The sequence below is a fragment of the Octopus sinensis genome, linkage group LG4, assembly GCF_006345805.1.
Source record: "Octopus sinensis linkage group LG4, ASM634580v1, whole genome shotgun sequence".
In the NCBI taxonomy this organism is placed as follows: Eukaryota; Metazoa; Mollusca; class Cephalopoda; order Octopoda; family Octopodidae; genus Octopus; species Octopus sinensis.
The window spans coordinates 107,413,306-107,423,918 of record NC_043000.1 but is presented as its reverse complement, the minus strand read 5'-3'; the positions used below and the strand labels follow the sequence as shown (position 1 = coordinate 107,423,918).

The 10,613-nt window shown below is 39.6% G+C and overlaps 1 long non-coding RNA gene across 1 annotated transcript in view; it reads right to left on the bottom strand.

Moving 5' to 3' along the window:
- The window catches only part of LOC118763269, a 10,744-nt gene extending 858 nt beyond the window's left edge, over positions 1 to 9,886 (bottom strand). The window contains exons 1-2 of the long non-coding RNA XR_004999020.1: positions 9,876 to 9,886; positions 7,967 to 7,976 (exon numbers count right to left, since the gene is read on the bottom strand). This is a non-coding gene — a long non-coding RNA (uncharacterized LOC118763269). The remainder of the gene's footprint in view (positions 1 to 7,966; positions 7,977 to 9,875) is intronic.
- Between the last annotated feature and the right edge of the window lie 727 nt (positions 9,887 to 10,613).

Genomic DNA, 10,613 nt, shown 5'->3' with positions numbered 1-10,613 from the left:
GTTGGCGCCAAACGCGTGAATCCAAGCCACCAAATGCTTGTACTGCCCTTTGAATTTGCAGATATATTTCTGTGTCCAAATTTCCATCATTTTATACAGACTGGCATTATTCTAGTCTTGAAGCATTTTCTCAATTCTCTAAGTGACAAATTAACATATTTAAGAGTTCAAGCATTTTGTCACCCCCATATTTCAAGATCTCTGCACAGATTCCATCAAACTCTGGAGACTTATTGTTATTCAGATTATTCACACCTAAATAAATGTCATTTACAGTTGGTTCAAATGCCATCTATTCTATAACAGGAAGGTGTTTAATTTTTTCTATCATCCTCATGTCAGCAGATGATGGTCTATTCAAAAGTACAGAAAGACGTTCTACCCAGCGCTTATGAATAGAAGCGGTGTCAGTCAGAAACAAACGTCCATTTGCTGTTCTCACTGGAGCTATTGAAGAAAGATTTAAGGCCATATACCTCCTTAACATAAGATTATAAATCCTTGGCGTCATTTCTGTCAGCTGTTTCTTGTGCCCCTTTTGCTCTATCATTCTACCATTCCTGTTTAATTTTCCTTAGAGCAATCTGCACTTTCTCTTTCAGCTTTCTGTAAACTTCGTTTGAGTTGGGGTTCAAGAACTAAGAAAGCAGTGTATTGCCTAAGTTTCGTTTTTCTAAATGTAGATCATGAATTTCTGCTGGTTTATCACTGGACTTGCGTGAGTTAAATACCACTGGTGCACTTCATGTTAATATTACTGTTTTCGTCCAATCTTCGGGAAACATGACCATGCAGACACTCTTTTGGTGTGCTGAGTGTTTCACATCCAGGTTTCTTTGAACTATGTTAGTCTGGCTGCTTTGGGGATGTATCAGAGATCGTCAAGAAGAGAGTACTTCCTGAGGAGCTCACTGCAGACAGGAATATGTTCTCTTCGTTTTTCAGCTCTAAGTTTAAGTACTATTTTTGCTGTTATTACTTAGCAGGTACTGTCTGAGATAGACTGTACGACATTTGAGCTGTCTGCACTAATTTCAAGCTTTTATCTCCTTCATCTCTTATTTCGTAGAGCCTGTCGATTTCACTGTTTCTGTGGAAGTTTTCAAACAATGTCAGGATCTTTCCGGTTTTAATATCTATGAAGTGGATTTCCTCTACCGACCAGTCAAGTATACCGAAAGGTGGAATCAACACTGGTATTGCAAATGCATTGTGGAACATTGTCTTATAAAACGGGAGATTCCGACTGCCACATTTCTCTACGTTTAGTATAATGTTCCCAGGTCACTCTATCTTTACTCACATCATCTTCATATGATATATTTTCCTCGATGTTTAGGTATTTGCATCATTCTTTTCGTAGAAAGGAAGAGACGGTGAGACCAGTGGTGCTCTGGTTTTGGGTGTGTGGAATTGATTTTCTACGCTCAACAATTAAATGCGAACATTTTATTTTTATTTGGCTACATTTCATCCCCATGTCAGCTGAAAATGTTGCTAATTCTAGTTGATTTTTCTTTTCTTTTTGACCTTATTAACATTTTTAGCAGAAATCTTCGTGTCATCCCCAAAGAATCTATGATTTACATTAATATTTCTAACAGTTGTACATCTACATGTGAAAAATTCTGTCTTTGGGTGTGTTTCTGGAGTTGTTAGCTAACTCCGCCTACATTGTTTTATCGATTTTGATGAAACTTGACGCGTGACTAGAGCTTATGTCTGAAAACCTCATGGCATACTCAGATTGTTGAAAAAAATCAATAATAGGGCCCCTGGAAGGGATCCTTATATATATATGTATCTAATATATTTTATTTTGAAAACCAAGGGAAATAACCCATTCACCCCTGGAAGGGATCCTTATATATAGCCAAAGGAAATAACCCATTCATTTTCCTAAATCATTTGATGAAAATGAAATTGAGTATGCTTATTTCTTAGTATTTGAGCTGTTAGAGTTATTTTCGTAATTTATCCAGTATAGCCTGTAAACAAGTAAATAGCATTTTCCTAAACAATAGATCCACTTATTTCGGTTAGTGACTTATTCACGAATATACCAACACTAGCGCCCCTGAGGGTAATATTCTCTAGTAACGCACAAAAGTCCTTTTCAGAGTTATTTACTTTGAATTGTTATTATCTCATATCTGATTAGCCTGTTATTACGTAACATGCTTCACGATTTTAGTATATATACCCAATTAGTATTTCCTCTTATGTTCTATATACTCGGAGCTACTTGATTTGAATTCTTACTATCAGGTAACTAATATCATGTTATTACATAACTGACTTCACAATTTGGGTATTCATAACTTATTGGGAATTCCTAAAACAAGATCCTGTGTAAGACAGTTCAGTATTCTCTGTAAATACACAAAAACCGTTTTAAGGGCTACATACTTTGTTTTGTTGTTTTGGATTAGCGAAACAATTATGAGAACGGAACCAAGGGATAAGCCCCGCTTTCCCGGGAATTACCGGGTACGTCAGCTAGTCCTATCATGTAGCAATTTGATTATTTTGTCGCAGGAATGATAATGGATTTAATTCCAAAATGAACAGAATTACAGAAAGACTATCTCCTTGCAATAATCATTTCGAAATATCTTATAAAATTGGAGACGGGTGTTCCACTATCAGTTCTAAATGTAAGAATTGATGCCCAGTCTGTGTGAGCCTCTCAGTGGTTGTAACTAAGGTGGCAGGTACTTTTGCCAATTGTAGACACATCGGCAACCTTAAATGTGGAATAGAACTGAATGTTTTTCCTACCGTCAAGCCTTACTGTCAAAAGTTGTTTGGCGCATTTTCACACTCCCTTCTTTCCTCTTGCTAGTTCACTAGTCACTAATGTTGAACTAACAATGATCAGGATGAACTGGTTGAAGGAGCTTATATACAGTTTAGGCAAGCAATGGGTCTATGGTTTTCTTTCATCTCCATGACTTCATACATGGCCACAAGGTTTGTCCATCCTATAGCAAAACGATTTATCATGTCAATCTGACCTTTCATTGCCCTTCTGAATATACATATTAAGGGTTTTCTGTAAAATGTCAGTCCCTGATATCAATATCCATCTATTAGGTCTCTTCCAGACGCATTCCAATTATACAGTTAGACTACAGCTATAGTGAAAGTTTCCAGGTTGTTTATCTATATATCTATGTATGTATCTATATGAAACTACTACTCACCTTGTTTTCTTAATCATACTTGTACATAGCAAAATCACGAATAACAGATTTCGTTATATCCAAGCATTGGTATTGATTTTCTAAATCCTTGAATTTTCTATTTTTAAACAACACGCACATTACTTAGACATTTTTTGCGACGTACCGTTTGAGAACCACTGAGTTACAGACATGATACTATACTAGGCAGTTTGTGCCTTGGAGCTAAGATGGACAGAGAAAAAGATAGAAAGAAGACGCCAAAGAATGAACAGGAAGATCGTTTGGCAGGACCCAAGCTATGGTACACAACTGCGACAGATGGGGAAAACTTACTATAGTAAATCATGATCGTATCCCTACCACCCCGTCGAAGGTTGAGGGCCCAAACAACTCAAATTATTTTATAGGTCGCTCTACCATTCCTCTCAACTTGAGTCTTAAATAAAGTGATTTTCTTTTTAGTATTCTACAGTAAGTCAAATCTGATCGTGTAGAGATATGATCAAAAGCGTCCCACGACGACGATGACAACGACGACGACGATGATGATGATGACGATGATGACCACGACGACGATGATGGCGGCAGCGGCAACGAAGACGACGACGATGATGATGATCTTGAAGCCGACGACTACGACAATGACGACGACGACGACTACGATGATGATGATGTTGATATTGATGATGATGATGATGATGATGATGATGATGATAATGATGACAATGATAATGCTAATGGTGATCGTGGAATTGATGGCGACGACTGCGGTAGTCATAATAGTAACGAAGTTAAACATCGTTTCAAAATCCATGACAAACACCACGACATCACAACTTCATAACGAACACCGTACCACAAGACATCCTTACTACCAGCCACTGTATTTCGAATATAACTAACATTTCCAATACTAGAACTTCCTTCGATCCTACCATACGACCTGCACTATCACTACCACTGTCATAACCAACGTTATAGTTTTGACCTACAGACACACATGCAAAGACTGTGGGATCGATTGGCCAATTTATATTGAAAATATCGATTTATATCTGATCAACGCCAAGGCTTTGTAACAAGATTTATTTGTTCATATGTGTAATGCCGTATGCGAAATCCTACAGATCTCTCTCTCCTCTCTCTCTCTCTCTCTCTCTCTCTCTCTCTCTCTCTCTCTCTCTCTCTCTCTTGTATTCATTGTCATCTATCTACAGTACTAAATGCCTACACGCCCATTGTCACTCTATATAAATACATACATGCATATATACATGCATAAAAATGTATATATATATATATATATAATCAAAGAGGAATAAAGATTCAAGTTAATTTAAATGAATTTACTTGAATATGGTACCTAACTTAGATGCACCAAAAAAAAAACTATACTGATTTAACAATACAGTAATGTGGGGTGATTATAAGCGAGAAAGAAGCAACAAGAATGGATAGGTTTTTAGTACGATCGTTTCATACAAGGACAGGTTTTATTAAAAGTTGCAAAGATTACAGCATATAAACGAGTCCCGTACTCATCAGCTAAAATACATGTGAGATCTCTAGACATCCTAGTGTTTGAGGCTATACTCATGAAGTAATGTAGATAATTAACATAAACAGATTTCTAAAGTTCATTAAAGTTCTTTAAAGATGATGTACAGTCTTATCACAGAATTTAAAAAAGTTTTGATAGCATCACAGAGAAGGTGACCTAATCCATATGAATTTCCATAGATATGATGAGGGATTATATACTCACAGAGACAAATTATCCATGTTAATTACAACGAGGTGGGTCTCAATTCCTGCTTATTAGCATTACAGAGAGGGTGAATTAATCCTTTGTATAGATGCACAAATTCCAATGGTGTAGATGTAAATTTCCAGAGAAATGGAGATGAATTTCATATTCACAGGCGATAAATTTTCAATGGTTGAACACAATGAGGTAGGTATCAATCCTTGTTATATGATTAGGTATTTGCCACATTAATCACATTACTGCTATTCACAAGAGGCTGTAGCTATTTAACTCTTAAAGGCTGAAGGGCTTTCTAGAGCGGCCAAGAATAGAGAAGGAATAGAAGAAAAGAGAGAAAATAATGGAGGAGGGAGCAAAAGGGGGGGGGAAGGGGGACTAAAGAGAAGAAAAGGAAACAGAGAATAAGAAGAAGAAAAAGAAAAAGAGAAAAGAGAAAGAAATAGGGAAAGAAGGGAAAAAAAGAAAAAGAAAAAAAGAGGGTTCTAGTTATACAGAAGAGTAGTAGACTGCAAGTCTGGTTTTAATCAACAGGCATCTAGGAACTAGAGGAGAATATTATTCTTTGACCAGTAAACCGTTAATTTATTGCTGTTGAAATCAGCTATGAGTTTAAAGAGAATCTAAAGAGATAACACAGTCAGGGGTTAAGGGGTCAGATGCTAAAACACCAGAAAATACATTAGGAAAATCTAAGTATAATCTTATCAAAAAGTCATTAAAAATTTACTTATTTAATTTATTCATTTTATTGTCTTAAGGAGTTGTCGTTATTATTCATACATTGACTGACTACAGGTCAAATCTTATAAGATCATTTACAAGGTGTTAGGGGATTGTCTATCATAATGAAGATAATCATATTATCACCGAGGGAATAGCCTTATTATTTAATTTTGAAATAGAATATGGGGCTACAGTAACTCATTATAATTATTAGAGTTATGCTACTTAATTAGATTAAGTTAGGAATTAAAATTAAATATTACAAATAAGATTTAAAATTAAGAATTTAAAAATTGTGAGTTTGAAATTAAATAAAGCCTCAATTAAGCAGCGAATAAGTACTATTCATTTCCCTGTTCTCAAAAAACTGATGTAATTAACCTCGTTGTAATTAACAATGGATAAATTTGTCTTCTGTGAGTATATAATCCCTCATCATATCTATGGAAATTCATATGGATTAGGTCACCTTCTCTGTGATGCTATCAAAACTTTTTTAAAATTCTGTGATAAGACTGTACATCATCTTTAATGAACTTTAATGAACTTTAGAAATCTGTTTATGTTAATTATCTACATTACTTCATGAGTATAGCCTCAAACACTAGGATGTCTAGAGAATCTCACATGTATTTTAGCTGATGAGTACGGGACTCGTTTATATGCTGTAATCTTTGCAACTTTTAATAAAACCTGTCCTTGTATGAAACGATCGTACAAAAAACCTATCCATTCTTGTTGCTTCTTTCTCGCGTATATAATATATATATACACACACACACACACATATATATATATTATATATATATATATATATATATATACATACGTATATATATATATAAAAGATAGATAGATAGATAGAGATAGATAGATAGATAGATCGTTTTTGGATTTGGTTTGTGAGTTCGTGTGATGAAGCATATTCTGTTGTGTCAGGGGAGAGTGATTTTCTATTTGTGCCTTAGAAATAAGTAGAAATTTTACCGGTGAGTGTGTTAAATTATAAGGTACAAAAAGAAAATTACTCTCCCCAGACACAACAGTATATATATATTTCTTTACTGCCCACAAGGGGCTAAACATAGAGGGGACAAACAAGGACAGACGAAGGGATTGAGTCGATTATATCGCCCCCAGTGCGAAACTGGTACTTTATTTATCGACCCCGAAAGGTTGAAAGGCAAAGTTGACCTCGGCGGAATTTGAACTTAGAACGTAACGACAGACGAAATACCGCTAAGCATTTCACCCGGCGCGCTAACGTGTCTGCCAGCTCGCCGCCATTCTGCCAGCTCGCCGCCATATACAACAGTATATATATATATACATATACATATATATATACACACACATACACACACACACATATATATATATGTATATATATATATACAAAGATAGTTATGTACATGTATACACACACATGCACGCACGTCACGTGCACATACACACACACATATACTGTATATATATATATTATACAAAAATGAGCCAAGAGAAATAACTCAAGAGTGATCATTGGCATGTATATGAACAGCGTGTAGACATATAAATAATTAGGGGTATGTCAAATGCCATACAACATAAATTCTTGGTTTATTAATATCATCTCCGAGTCGAGAGGGTGTTACACAAATACCTGGTGTGAAGAAATGAAAAACATGAAGGTGGAATTATGCTAGCATAATAATAAAAGTCCTGTGACTGACTGACTGCACACATCGGTTTTATACATGAATATGCGTGTGGGTGTGCGCGCACATCGTCTGTGTGTGTATGTGCACAGCCATCGCAAAGTCACTAAATAACCCTTCGTGTGTGTGTGTGTGTGTGCATGTGTGTGTGTGTGTGTGTGTGTGTGTGTGTGGCTATACACATGCATTGCATCTAATGAAGAAGACTGCTTCATCGACCTGGGCCACCGACCATCCCGCTGGACGCTAGTTCCTGACCAGTTCCAAGCAGTTGATTGTTTTGCAAGCATCTGCCAACGTGATGCGGACCGGTTCCACTTTCGCAAGCGTCCCCGAGATTTCAACGTGTCCCCAGCCGAACTCTTGGCCCTTCGGTGGCTCCGACGCCGCAAAAATATTGTCATCAAACCGGCTAACAAGGGTGGAGTTGTAGTGATGTGACGCGCGGATCATTACGATGCTGAAGCTCTCCGCTGACTTCAAGACTCCTCCTTCTATTGCCCTTTGATCTCCAATCCTATGTCTAACTACTAACAAACTGTGTCCTCCACTATTCGCGACCTTATTTCCTCCTCCCGCCTTCCTCTCACCACCTCCAACCTCATTGTCCCCAAATCCACAAGCCCGACAATCCTGGCCACCCCATCGTCTCCGCTTGCAAGTGCCCCGCGGAAAAGATCTCCAAATACCTCAACCGTGTCCTTGTCCTCCTAATGGCTTCCCTCCCCTCCCTCATCCACGACACGAACCATGCTCTCCGGCTGTTTAATTCTTTTTCCTTCCATTCTGGCCCCTCTAAACTTCCCTTCACTCTTGACATCAAAAGTTTACATACTGTGATCCCACACAACGAAGGTCTTCTTACACTTAAACGCTTTATAGACCTTTGGCCTGCCCCCCCCCCACCCGTGGCCATTGGGACGAGAATGGACCCCAACTATGCGAACTTGTTTGTTGGCTACATTGTGGCCCAAATGTTTTCACAATTCATTGGTCCCAGTCCCGAGCTATACAGTCGTTATATCGATGACTGTATCGGCGCGACCTCACTCTCTCGCGAACAACTAGACTCCTTGCTCTTCTTCTTCCATCCTGCCCTCGAATTCTCCTGCTATATCTAACGTTTCCTCCTATATCTAACTTTTCCGTCGAATTTCTCGACATTTCTGTGAGCATTCACCACTTGCCTCTCACTACCTCTATCCACTACAAACATACAGACTCACACTCCTACCTTAACTTCTCCTCCGCCCACCCTATTCACACCAGAAGCACTCCATCTACTCCCAAATTACCCCATCTTCGCAAGCTCTGTCGAGACGACCATCACTTTGAGATCCAGTCTCAAATCATGGCTCACCACTTCATCCTACGTGGATATCCCCTCACTATTATCCACATTACCTTTGCCCGGAAGGATATGTGGACCGTGCCTCAGCTCTCTATCGTACCAGCTCCACCCTTATCTGTCTCCCGTTTCCCTCTCCCCTACCACCCCTCCAAAGCACCATTATCCGAGCCTTCCGGCGGCCTCAGTCCAACCCCTCCACCTCGCACATCTTGCCTAACCTACCTTTCCCTCCTTCAAACGAGCCCATAACCTGCGTGACCTCCTGGTCCAAAGTTTCTTGCCTATCCCCAGCTCCCAGCCTGACTCCTTCCCCTACTCCCACCCACGCTGTCGCACCTCCCCCTACCTCTCCAACACCACCATCCTTACTGGCACCATTCACCGTTCCTATCACGTCACCAACTTCCTTACCTGCCCCTCTAGTAATGTCATTTACTGCATCTCTTGCTCTATCTGTCCTTCCCTGTACGTTGGTCAAACTGGACACCGCTTGCCTAACCGGTTCGCCGAGCACGTCTGGGGCGTCAGACTCGGCTATGACACCTCGGTCTCGCGCCCTCTCCGCTCTACCGGTCATTCGCTGCAACATCTGTCTGTGATTGGACTGTCTCTACATAGGCGCCACCCGGACACCCGCCTTCACCGTGAACAAGATGAATCTTCCCTTTTCGTTCCTTTGCCCCATATGGGCTCAACTCACCTCCTCTCTTCATCTGACACCAACCTCACCTCCTGTCTTCATTTGACACCAATCCCACACGCAGTCTCACTCACCTCCCACATCCTCCACCTGCACATCTGCATACCGCCCACCTCGGTACCCTCACACACACATCCATACACACTGTTCAACTCATTACTCATTTCACACACACGTGCACATAATACCTGAACACAGACAATATATACCGACACCCACACGAGCACATAGTACCAGAACACAGACAATAAATACACATACACACAAACACACACTCACGTAACACGCATAAACACATGCAACACACAATTAATTTTCACCCACTTACATACACTATACACATGCACACTATTTGGCCACAATGATACGCACGCCCACACACATTACACACGCACACGCACGCACACGCACACATATTAAACTCACTCGCCCCCATTCACACATACACACTTACACCCTCATACACACCATTCTGAAATACACGCGCGCGCTTGCGTATCTCGTTTTGTTAGGATCCCTTTCATTCAAGCTCTCTTTATTATTATCTCCCTTACATACAACCTCTTTTTTCCAATCGTTTGCCATGATGGACCACTGAACTTAACATGCTTTTTGCATGTTCTCTTTATTTATTTCCTCTTATACCTTTCTATCGAAGAGCGTAGGCTCGAAACGTAAAGGACTTTACCATTTTTCCCGAGCGTCAAACTAATATAACTTGCTTGTTGGTCCTACATTAGTCTTCGTTTTTCTATAGATTTGAACTCTGTGTGTGTGTGTTTTATGAGTGTATATAGGTGCAGGCGTGGCTGTGTGGTAAGAAGCTAGCTTCCTGACCAATATGGTTTCCGGTTCCGTTCCACTGTGTGGCACCTTCGGCTAGTGTCTTCTAGTATAGCCACAGGCTGACCAATGCCTCGTGAGTGGATTTCGTAGATGGAAACTGAATGAATCCCGCTGTATATATATTTATGAGTGTGTGCGTGTGTGTGTGTATTTGTGTCTGTGTTTGTCCCTCCGTCACCACTTGACAACCGGTGTTGTGTTTACGTCCCTGTAATCTAGCGGTTCAGCCAAAGAGTCTGATACAATAAGTACTAGGCTTAAAAATTAAGTGCTATATATTGTGGTAGACTTTGCCTTTCATCCTTTCGGGGTCGGTAATTAAGTACCAGTTACGCACTGG